The following is a 13399-nucleotide window of genomic DNA, read 5'->3' as shown; positions in this document are numbered from 1 at the left end:
CCTTAGATAAGATAAAGACTGACACTACAGGTACAGTACCTACTAGCCAGGAGAAAGCTTATCGCTTTTCAATTGTATTCTAACATCTCAGTTTATTCGCATTGAATCGCTTTGTAGTTGTTTTTACTGTTTGTTGTTGCCTACAATTACTTTACCTGGGGGGTATTCCATCAACGTCGCTAAAGGAAAATTCAGGCTTATTCTGATAAGTCTCGTAAGAATTATCAAAAATAAGCCTAGATTTTCCTTTAGTGACATTAACGGAATACCCCCCTGGTGTGGTGAGTAGGCGGGGGATGCTGCTGCTGAAGCTAAGGCTGACAATAGCAGTGTGTTTTCTAAACAAAACTGGTGACTTGTTTTTGAAAGTAAAAGTCCCGCAGCAAAATAATACAGTTATTTTTATATTTACTGTTATTATCATCTACGGTTGTGGGGGACATGTCCCACATGCCCCTCCCCCCCTTTCCTACACCCATGCATCACTCAGACCGTATGGGCCAAATCTGATAGCCTACTCCTCTTACAATTGGATGATCACCATGATCAAGACTATTAGAGGGAGGAGGGGCCGACAATAAAAACAGCTTGGGAACGGAGACTACAGAAACATATCTGAGCCTGAGACCAGTCACTCCACCAGCACATATTGAAATAAGCAAGCTAGAGCTTGTCAGATCCACCCTATGAAACAGAGAAGATCCATCCCGGGAAAGGTCTTCAACATGGGTTGGGAAATTCTGTATCAATGCCAAGCGGTTGTGTTTTTTCGTTGTTCTTTGTTTTGATGACACACTGCTCAATTACATAATTAAATGCCTCTTTGTCAGCTACCCACACAACACACGCACCGATGAAGTGGAGAGGGCATTGTCAGTGTTTGTGAAATATGGAAAACAACAAAAATACAGAGGTCTAATTCAAGGAAGTGAGAGGCTCCCAACTGGTTTCATCCAGCTTCAGAGCTTTCTACCGGAGGTTAACATACACTATGCATATGCTACCAGTATTTTGGGTGTAATCATAAGCCTTTGACAGAACTGTCTTTCTAAACTGCGTCTGTCCTGTTTTGTTCATGAAAATATTCCTACAATTGCCTACAAAAAAGTTAATGTAGCATTTTAATCCCTTACACTATAGGCCACTAGACACATATAGCATATGAAAACACATAAAGCATATGGAAACACATATTGCATATGGAAACACATAAAGCATATGGAAACACATATTGCATATGGAAACACATATAGCATATGGAAACACATATTGCATATGGAAACACATAAAGCATATGGAAACACATATTGCATATGGAAACACATATTGCATATGGAAACACATATAGCATATGGAAACACATATAGCATATGGAAACACATATTGCATATGGAAACACATATAGCATATGGAAACACATATAGCATATGGAAACACATATAGCATATGGAAACACATAGCATATGGAAACACATATTGCATATGGAAACACATATAGCATATGGAAACACATATAGCATATGGAAACACATATAGCATATGGAAACACATATAGCATATGGAAACACATATAGCATATGGAAACACATATTGCATATGGAAACACATATTGCATATGGAAACACATATAGCATATGGAAACACATATAGCATATGGAAACACATATAGCATATGGAAACACATAAAGCATATGGAAACACATATAGCATATGGAAACACATATAGCATATGGAAACACATAAAGCATATGGAAACACATATAGCATATGGAAACACATATTGCATATGGAAACACATATAGCATATGGAAACACATATAGCATATGGAAACACATATAGCATATGGAAACACATAAAGCATATGGAAACACATATAGCATATGGAAACACATATAGCATATGGAAACACATAAAGCATATGGAAACACATAGCATATGAAAACACATAAAGCATATGGAAACACATATTGCATATGGAAACACATATAGCATATGGAAACACATATAGCATATGGAAACACATATAGCATATGGAAACACATATAGCATATGGAAACACGTATAGCATATGGAAACACATAAAGCATATGGAAACACATATTGCATATGGAAACACATAAAGCATATGGAAACACATATTGCATATGGAAACACATATTGCATATGTACACATGGTACTCAGAAGACGATGCCTTTTACACAAGTAGGCTAACCATCCTCTAATATTCATAGTCATATTCATCACAATCCAACAATGCCTACAGTATTTTTCATCCGTATTCTAAAGCCTGCCAAATATAATTTGTTTGTTTTCTGTCTTCTTATAGTCAACAGTGATAACACACTTATTCTATTCAGGGTGGCAACGTTTTAGTCTATTTTTATTGGGGTCAGAGCTCTTCCAGTGAAGGCCAATGATAGCTTTACTTCTTTAAGTGCTACAATGTTCATATAAAATACCATGAACCGCATTTCTTTCTGTGAATACTGTAAAATTATCTGGCCAACTGTCCCTTTCCTTTTAGTTGATTTGCACTATATACACCCATACAATGTATCTATCTACACCCCTACATGTATCTATATACACCCATACATGTATCTATATACACCCATACATGTATCTATATACACCCATACATGTATCTATATACACCCATACATGTATCTATATACACCCATATATGTATCTATATACACGCATACATGTATCTATACACCCATATATGTATCTATATACACCCATACATGTATCTATCTACACCCCTACATGTATCTATATACACCCATACATGTATCTATATACACGCATACATGTATCTATATACACCCATATATGTATCTATATACACTCATACATGTATCTATATACACCCATATATGTATCTATATACACCCATACATGTATCTATCTACACCCCTACATGTATCTATATACACCCATACATGTATCTATATACACCCATATATGTATCTATATACACGCATACATGTATCTTTCTATACACCCATACATGTATTTATACACCCATACATGTATTTACTACTGGTGGTCCAAAGGTGATCTAGCCATGAAAGCTGTTCTAAAATTAACGCATCATTTTCATCCCTTACACTATAGGCCACTAGACACAAAAGGCATATGGAAACACATATAGCATATGGAAACACATATTGCATATGGAAACACATGGCACTCAGAAGAAGATGCATTTTACATGAGTAGGCTAACCATCCTCTAATGTTCATAGTCATATTCATCACGATCCAAAGGGCTTTGTGCTCTCACACCTCAGCATGACCAGATGGAGTTGAACGGCAGCCAACGGATTATCAAAAGTCTGAAGTTCACCTTGGCGCAGGGTTGTGAAACTGCTTGTCTGCTATCTGGTTCAACCTGCATTACCAAATAGCTCCTTATCGTGTGGAAAGTACACAGAGGCTAATGCCATTACCCAGTTTCCAAGCTGATGATTTCTGCAGGCAAACGGTTGTAGTTGAGGCAAAGATCATGTCATGGCTTACCTGTATCGGGCAGATAAAATAATTATTCATACCTTGTTGAAACTGATGTACAGTTAGGTCCATATATATTTGGACACAGACAGATTTTTTTTTTCATTTTAGCTGTTTACCAAAACATCTTCAAGTTACAGTTATATAATGAATATGGGCTTAAAGTGCAGACTCTCGGCTTTAGGGTAAGGGTATTCACATCCAAATTGAAGGAAGGGTTTAGGAATTACAGCTCTTTAATATGTAGCTCCCTCTTTTTCAAGGGACCAAAAGTAATTGGACAAAATCTGTTTCATGGGCCAGTGTGGGCTATTCCTTCATTATTTCTTTATCAATTAAGCAGGTAAAAAGTCTCAGTTGATTCCAAGTGTTGCATTTGCATTTGGAAGACTTTGCTGTATACACACAACATGCAGTCAACAGAGCTCTCAATGCAAGTGAAACAGGCCATCCTTAGGCTGCAAAATCAACCAAAAAATCCATCAGAGAGATAGCGTGAACATTAGGAGTGGCCAAATTAACTGTTTGGAACATTCTGAGAAAGAAAGAACGCACTGGTGAGCTCGGCACCACAAAAAGGTCTGGACGTCCATGGAAGACAAGAGTGGTGGATGATCACAGGATCCTTTACATGGTAAAGAAAAACCCCTTCACAACATCCAGCCAAGTGAAGAACAGTCTCCAGGAGGTAGGCATATCATTATCCAAGTGTACCATAAAGGGAAGACTTCACATGAACAAATACAGAGGGTTCACCACAAGGTGCAAGCCATTCATAAGCCTCAAGAATAGAAAGGCCAGATTAGACTTTGCCAAAAAACATCTAAAAAAGCCAGCCCTGTTCTGGAAGACCATTCTTTGGACAGATGAAACTCAGATTAACCTGTACCAGAATGATGGGAAGAAATAAGTATGGATAAGGCTTGGAACGGCTCATGATCCGACGCTTACTACATCATCTGTAAAACAATGGTGATGACATGGGCATGGGCATGGGCATGCCTGGCTTCCAACGACACTGGGTCACTAGTGTTTATTGATGATGTGACAGAAGACAGAAGCAGACAGATGAATTCTTAAGTGTTTAGGGATATTCTGTCTGCTCAGATTCAGACAAATTCAGCAAAGTTGATTGGCTGGCGCTTCACAATACAGATGGACAATGACCCAAAACATACTGCGTAAGCAACCCAGGAGTTTTTTAAGGCAAAGAAGTGGAATATTCTGCAATGGCCGAGTCAATCACCTGATCTCAACCCGATTGAGCATGCATTTCACTTGCTGAAGACAAAACTAAAGGCAGAAAGACCCACGAACAAACAACAACACTGAAGACAGCTGCAGTAAAGGCCTGGCAAAGCATCACAAAGGAGGAAACCCAGCATTTGGTGATGTCCATGGGTTCCAGACTTCAGGCAGTCATTGCCTGCAAAGGATTCTCGGCAAAGTATACAAAATGTACATTTTATTTATGATTATGTTAATTTGTCCAATTACTTTCGAGCTCCTGAAAATAGGGGACTGTGTATAAAAATGGTTGCAATTCCTAAATGTTTCATACAATATTTTTGTTCAACCTCTTGAATTAAAGCTGAAAGTCTGCACTTCAATTACATCTCGATAGTTTCATTTCAAATCCATTGTGGTGGCATACAGAGCCAAAATTATGGAAATTGTGTCACTGTCCAAATATTTATGGACCTAACTGTGTGTAGCTGTTTAAAGGGAAGGGAATACATTGTTCTGGTTTGTTCATGAATATTGAGCATCTAACCTTTCTTTGTAATATCGATCTTTTAATAATGAGGGTTTATTATGGCGCGTTGATGAATGGTTGATCATGGTTGTGCTATTATTCTGTCCACTAGAGAGCACTACTAACCAAGAGAAGGTGTGTTCAATATAGCAGCCAATAATCTGCCTCCTTCTATTCAGCTCTTACTTCTGTTCAGGACACTTGTAGAACATATCAATTATTGTATAGCTTTGTCTAAGCTCACCCATTATCACCACATATGAACATATTGTGTACATTATTTTTTTAAATAAATCATCAAGATAGACTATGGGATATTGGATGGAATTAATTGTTGCAATGAAAGAGTGTGATTGATTTGTTTAGTTATTGCAATGTTGGTCAGTTTTCACAATAGTAATAGCTAGTTGGTGACGTATGTTGCTATTACAATATTCTATTAAAAAAAGTATTTCCTTTCTCTCCTCTCCTCCAGCTTGGCCAGAGAAACAAAGGTCCTTTTACACCACTCACAGTGCCCCTTTTGTAAATCATATTGTTTTACAGCGTTCTCCACCATATAATGACATGTTTAACTGGCGGTATCTTTAGCATAATTTGTTGAAGCATCATATGAAGACCTTCAAGGCATGACAGGGATTTTCTGAAGTTTATGGAATCCTGTGCTCAAAATTGGTAGCATGCATAAAAAAAGACAAGAGGTTTCAAGACTGGGGAAACATCAGAGACTTTTGATCAAAGCAACAGGTATGGGAACCCACATATCTTGCTGAATCTTTTATTACCCACATACGACTTATGCAGAAACATGATGCCGATCTTAAGGTTGATAAGTATTTCTGTGGGGAATTTTGCAAGTGACAAAAATACACCAACTTGTTTTGCTCATTTAGCAGAATTTCCGGTGGTAGTGGTAGGTCTTATTTGAGCCCACTTGCCTTGCCTGGTCATAGTTGCCTACCAGTATCATACACAACAAGTTTCCTCTAAAAACAAAATAAAGCACAAGATATGAGGACAAACATCTGCTGTGTAATAATACATTTTAAAAAATGAGTCCTTCTTCTAGCACAACGACTGCCAATGGCCCCAGGCCTGAGCATAGATTACTTTTTCCTGCTATGACTGGTGGATAGATGAATCATTTATTTAGTCAAATGTATTTGTTGTAAGTCGCTTTGGAATAAGGCATCTGCTAAATGCCAAACATGTAAATGTAATGTAAACATCTACAATTCCTCTGTTTGATTTGTATGAAAGAGCATTTACTTCAACATGAAGACAGCACACAACACAGGAAGATGTCAGATGCGACAGTATGGGTTCAGAGAACCTTATCACAATATGTGATCTCTTGTGTGCAACACAACAGTCAAAAGATGACTTCCTAGTGGAAAGCTTGTGTTGTGATATCAAAATTAAACCTATTTCTTCTACTCACTTGTTTGGATTACCTAGTACTAACCATACTAAGATTGTTTAGAATCTAGGGCTAAGAGAAATCTGTACCTATATAGTAATTTAGTATGGTATATGCTGTCATGTAGAACTCTACATAGAAGTGTGAAGTGCCAGTGAAGTGTGAACCGGCCTCTTCCTGTGTGATGCTGTAGCCTAGTTACAGTTCAGCCCTTGAAGACCGACAGTAGCCTACAGCGCAGAATTTTGCGAGATAAAACACATTAGGGAATGCACCTTTTTGGGAAACAAATGGAAATGGACCATTCGTTGGAATTGGGAAATATAAGTATAGCTTTACCATTCACAATTGTGTGCATGTATCAATGTCAGAGAACAGTGAATGCAATTCCTTGAAAGCAAAAAGAAAAACGTATGAAATAGCAGAAAACATAATTAATTTGCTTAGCTTCATATGAGTCACGGCCACGTTAGTTTCGGTAGTTTCCCTGTACGAAGAGCGCAGTAACAACTCATCTAGTTTCTGTACTTCGAGAACACTTTCGCACAACAGGTGCATCTCGTTTAAACGATGAGTGAAATAGATTCGAGTTATAGTCCTAGTGCGTCTATTTTCAAAATGAAGACGTGAGACGGTTCTGCAAGGCCGGCATGGACTAAATTGTGGTAAATAAAAGCTGCTGTTGTAGCTACTATACCGTTTTCTATAGGTACTCATTTGAATTCTAATTCCTAACTCGAATTTTGTTTTAATTATCCCCTAAAAAAAAACACCCTGGAATGTGTGTGACTGTGGCTGCTTGTGTGCGCGTAGTGTGTGGAAAATGGCACCATAAAGCCACATGCGTTTGTTTTCAAGAGAGCGACTAACGTTCCTGTTTCATTCAGAAGACCAGAAGGAGAGGAAGAATCTGATGCCTTTGCTGTGAACGTTACGTTCTCCTCTACGAGATTGAAAAAGACTAATGATGCGCACGTCTCTCTTCTGTTTTATATCTGGTAAGAACGTCTCTCACGTATTATCTTCTTCCAGTGATCATGATTGAATGATCACGTCTACTACTGTATACCATATGGGGTCTATTGGGATTAATTAATTGGTGATGGGGCGAAATTTGTATCCCGATAGCCCGCTAATTATATGTAATGTCACTCTTATGTAGGTATACAGGTTGTGGATAAATAACTGTACCCAACATTACTTTACATTACCATTTTTAACCTGACTGCTCCTTCTGACTATTGGGTTATTTACATAAAAAATCTGTAGTTTTAATCCCTATAATCATGTCAGTATTAATTTTGATTCATTATGTTTGGCTTATTTGGCTAACTGTCACCATCTTTATTCAGGTGTTGTCTTTGCATACTCAATTTTACGCCGAGTCTCGACCATTCCCCGATCAGGTATACTTCATAATCATCATGTCAGATAAATTCCAAACAAATGTGATAGGGTCTGGTGAAAGTCCTCAAGTAGGGAAACAGCAGGGGTGGCTCTGTGGGCGCGGGTCAGAGGGGCGAGAGGCCCTCTATTGGCCCTGGGCTCTCTCTCCGTCTCTCACAATCACCTATGGCCGGGGTTGGTCTGATGGTAGACACAACACATTAATATCTCCTGGTCTGGTGGTAGACAACACACATTAATATCTCCTGGTCTGGTGGTAGACAACACACATTAATATCTCCTGGTCAGGTGGTAGACAACACACATTAATATCTCCTGCCACAGAATTGTGCTGCCAGAGACCGGCTCTCACCCGTTCGTCGCTCTCCTGCCTTGTGAGAGGCTCCCCTCCTCCTTATGTGTGCCTCCTGTGAGGGGGCACAGGTGTGGCACGTTGGGCTAACGAGCCTGTGGTGCGCTTCCCTGGGCCATCCGGCTGATTGGAGAATGCAGGGCAGCTGTGTGAGGTTACGCTGTCTTCCCACTATCACAATTGCCCCATCGGGGAAATGGCTGCTGTGTTGGTGGAAATACCCGGGACTCTGTAGGGGTCACTACAACACATAACTACACATAATTAGATGATCACACATTCCTTGCGTTTGAACACATCCTAAAACGTACGTTTGTTTACAAGCCATGTATCACTTACCCAGTAGCCTATGGCAGACTATACAGTGAATCCAATTCACAAATTATTAAGTATTAAGTATTTAGTGATCCTAAAACTGTTGTTTGTTATATCAAGTGGGCTCTTCAACACTTCAACTTTCGTAACATGCAAATATGCATTTTTGGTAATTTGCGTGACTGGAGAATACAGACATCGGGACCTTTTCACCAGACCGTGTCACAAATACTTTGTATATAATACTTGGAATAGGAATGTTTGATGTATTAGCAATTGTTTCTTAATCTGAATCAAGGAAATTCTGTTTTAAGCCTTATTGCTTAAATATTATTGCTTATGCTGACCTTAGATTATGTTCTTTACCATAACCACAATATGCTTTTTCCAGTTGTCTTTTTTGATGATGGTAGTGTTTTGATTGATCTGCCTGCATCATGCAAAATGACAACCACATTTAAGACATGAGAGTAAGCACCCAAATAACAGTGGCATGGCCCCATGTTACTGTTAATGTTGCCTTGAAGCTATAACAAACAACATACTGTATGGCAAAGTGAACACCGTTTCACCTAGTGGAGAGCAGTACTGTAAGCACCAATGTACCGGTATGCAAACGGCAACTTACAAGAAATACATTGTCTAAAGTAAGTGAATCAACTACAGTGGCAAGAAGAAGTATGTGAACCCTTTGGAATGACCTGGTTTTCTGCATTAACTGGTCATAACATGTGATCTGATCTTCATCTAAGTCACATATAGACAAACACAATGTTCTTAAACTAATAACACACAAACAATTTTAATCGTTCATGTCTTTATTGAACACACCCATTAAACATTCACAGTGCTGGTGAAAAAGTAAGTCAACCCTTGGATTTAATAACTGGTCCTTTGGCAGCAATAACCCTAAACAAAGTGCTTAGCTCAGCCATATTCCTAGGATGTTTGGTGTGAACAGCTCTCTTGAGGTCATTCCACAGCATCTCTACTGGGTTAAGGTCTGGGCTCTGACTGGGCCACTCTAAAAGGTGGATTTTCTTATTTTGAAGCCATTAGTAGATTTAGAAACAAGTAGATTTACTTTGATGTTTAAGTTCATTGTCCTGCTGCATCATCCAAGTTCTTCTGAGCTTCAGCTGGCGGACAGCCACCCTGACGTTATCCTGTAGGATACCTTGATAAACTTGGGAATTCATTTTGCCCTCGATGATGGTGAGCTGTCCAGGCCCCGAGGCAGCAAAGCAGCCCCAAATCATGATGCTCCCTCCACCGTACTTCACTGCTGGGATGATGTTTTCATGTGTGGTGCCCTTTTTATGCCATATGAAGTGCTGCGTGTTCTTCCAGAACAATTCAACCTTAGTTTCATCAGTCCACAAAACCTTTTCCCAGTAGCATCATGGAGTGTCAAGTTGCTCTTTGGCAAACTTCAGGCACGCAGCAGTGTTATTTTTGGAGACCAGCGGCTTCCTCTGTGGTTTCCTGCCATTAACACACTAAACCAGTAAATATGAATGGATCAAAACATTTAGCACTTTCAGTGCCGGTGGTGGTGGTCATCTCAATGTCAGAACATGATACCGCCCTAATCAATCCAACACCGTGCACTTGTGGTTCCTTCTTAGACAACTGCTGATCTTTGTTTTTAAGAGTTAAACAATCGGCAATGACATGTCCTGGTTTGTGGCAGTAATAACATTCCCTATCTTCCTTCCTCGAGCTCTGCGTCCTAAAGGAAGAAGTGTTCACAGAATGAAACTGAGTAGCCGGCGCCTGACGCGGCTTCTCAGCAGAAACGGAAGGGAAATATGTTTTGTGCGTGAGCAGATACTCGTCTGCGCGCACAGCAGCAATAGAGAGGGAATCTATCTTTTGTTCATTTAAATACACAATGCGATCAGGCAAATTTTGCTTAAATTCTTCTAGAAGAATTAACTCTCAAGGTTTGGTAATCATTTGCCTTACACGCATTGCTCCACTTATCAAATAAAATTCCCTTCTCCCTAGCGAACTCAGCAAACGTTTGGGTGGGGGTCTTTTTAAGATTCCTGAACTTTTGTCTATACGCCTCAGGAACTAACTCATAGGCGCGAAAAATGGCGGCCTTAACCTGGGAGTAATCTAAACTATCATCAATGGGAAGCGCAGTTACTGCCTCCCGAGCTTTCCCATGCAACTTGCACTGTAGCAATAATGCCCAAACAGTTTCAGGCCATTGTAATGCGGCAGCGGTGTGTTCAAACGCAATAAAATAGGAATCCACCTCAGTCTCGTTGAAAGAAGGCACCAAAGCAATATGCTTACTGACATCAAAAGGTTTCGGGGTGGTACTGGGAGATAGGGCTTGATTGTGAGCTTGACTCTTGAGCTCTAGCTGACGTAACTTGATAACTTTGGCAGACTCTATCTCACACATCCTCAGCTCATGCTGTCGGGCTCAGCCCTCTCCTGAGCCTCAGCCCTTTCCTGAGCCTCTCGGGCCTCAGCCCTCTCCTGAGCCCTTTCTTCTCTGATGGCTGCCCTTTCCTGGGCCTCCAGTCGGAGACAGGCTAACTGGAACTGCTGTTTCGCCTCCTCTCCGCGAGACCCAGTACTGGCACTACCAATAGGAGATGGGTCAAACTGCTCCAAAGTGATATCCACTTTCAGTGGTGTCTTAAAGGATGGGACGGGCGTCTGAAGAAGCTCCTCTCCCCCTGAAGGTAGAGGGCCCCCAGACTCCTCCTCCCCAGAAGTTTCATCCTGAGCCTGTTTAACCACACCCTTCTCAACCAGTTCCCCCACCAGAAGAAGTTTAAGCTCTTTCTTTGTTGTCCTTTTCTCAAAGGAAAGACCAATGTGAGTAGCTATTTCAACTAACTCTGCCTTTTTGCATTCCTCAAGTTGTTGTATAGAGGGCTGGGTCATAAATTGTTCCAATTCAAATTTTCTCATTGCCATGATGTTTATAAACTATTAATTACCCCAGCCAAATACCTTTTTAGATCCGGACCCTTTAACAGCGTTAGCTCCCGGATGAGCCCCCACTTGTTACGTTCTAGTTCTCTAGGGTGAAGAAGAAGTATCAAATTACAGGTGTTCTGAGTAATATAAAGATATTTATTAGGCCAAGACAATTTAAAAGTCTTATGGTACGGATAAAAACAGAATTAGAAACTACAAACAAACAAAGTACTAACAATATCACTAAATAAAGAAACACCTAACAACTAAACCACCAGCAAGGCAATACAAAATGGTGGGAACTGTGTGAATGGATCACACAGCTGCTGCTGGTTTTCTCTCAAGGTCTTTTGTATGGTGTGGCCTCTGATGATTGGTTGGTGTTGATTATTGGCTGGTGTTGATTGGCCGGATGATTTCCCAATTACCAAGGGGGGTGGTTTCCCTGGACTGGACTCATCTCCTATTTATGTTTTAAAGAGACACACACACAGACACAGACAACCAGAACAGACACTACTACAGACACAAACATATAGACAGACAACCAGGCTACTCATAGCCGTCACATAGGTGTTCTGAGATCTATTTTTTGTGAGGCATGGCTCACATCAGCAGATGCCTCTTGTGAATAGCAAATAAAAAATATTTGAGTGTTTTTTACAAGATAAAGTATCTCTAACCCAGACCTTCAATCTCATGTCATTGATTGGACTTCAGATTTACTAACTCCTGCCTCCAATTAGCTTTTGTAGAAGTCATTAGCCTAGGGGTTCACATACTTTTTCCAACTTACTGATTGAATGATGTATTCAATATCAACAAGAACAATACAAGAATTTGTGTGTTATTAGTTTGTGTTTGTTCATTATAGTAACTTAGATGAAGATCAGACCTTATTTTAAGACAAATCTAGATATAAATGCAGGTAATTCCAAAGGGTTCACTTACTGTTTCTTGCCACTGTACACATTGTCATCCTCAGTAGGGTTCAGGTGATTTATGTTTTGACATGTTGAACCATTTTTTAGGGCCTTGTGATGAGTGCAAGAATAACATCTCCTTGTGTTCTGGACACTGTATCACATCCCAAGGTAATACTAATGTACACTGTATCACATCCCAAGGTAATACTAATGTACACTGTATCACATCCCAAGGTAATACTAATGTACACTGTATCACATCCCAAGGTAATACTAATGTACACTGTATCACATCCCAAGGTAATACTAATGTACAAGTGTAATGGCATTACTACAACATTTATTTGATCAATCTATTTTTTTTTGGCCAATAATTATTTCACACATAGTTCAACATCTGTATGCTTCAGACAGTCATATTTGAGGGGCTTTTCCAGTAAGATGGAAAATGCAACACTTGATTGATAAGAAAGACAAGTCGTGACATTAGAATTATAAGGTTCTATCTCCGTTTAGGGTCGTTCAGAGATATTGAGTGTCAAAGTTTTTACATTCCATTATGTTTTGTGAGATGGAACCTTTGTATTTTATGAATTACTAACTAAAAAATGTCAACATTTAAAAAAATAACAGCACACAGGCATTAATAAACACCTAATGGATCAGATTATGTAAAAAAACTAAATTTTTACAAAAATGGAGATAGAACCTTATAATTCTAACGTCACGAAGTGTTGAATTGCAACTGCAAATATTGTCT

The sequence above is a fragment of the Nansenia antarctica genome (genome assembly GCF_963989245.1).
Source record: "Nansenia antarctica genome assembly, chromosome: 4".
Taxonomy (NCBI): domain Eukaryota; kingdom Metazoa; phylum Chordata; class Actinopteri; order Argentiniformes; family Microstomatidae; genus Nansenia; species Nansenia antarctica.
This window is presented reverse-complemented; position numbering follows the sequence as displayed.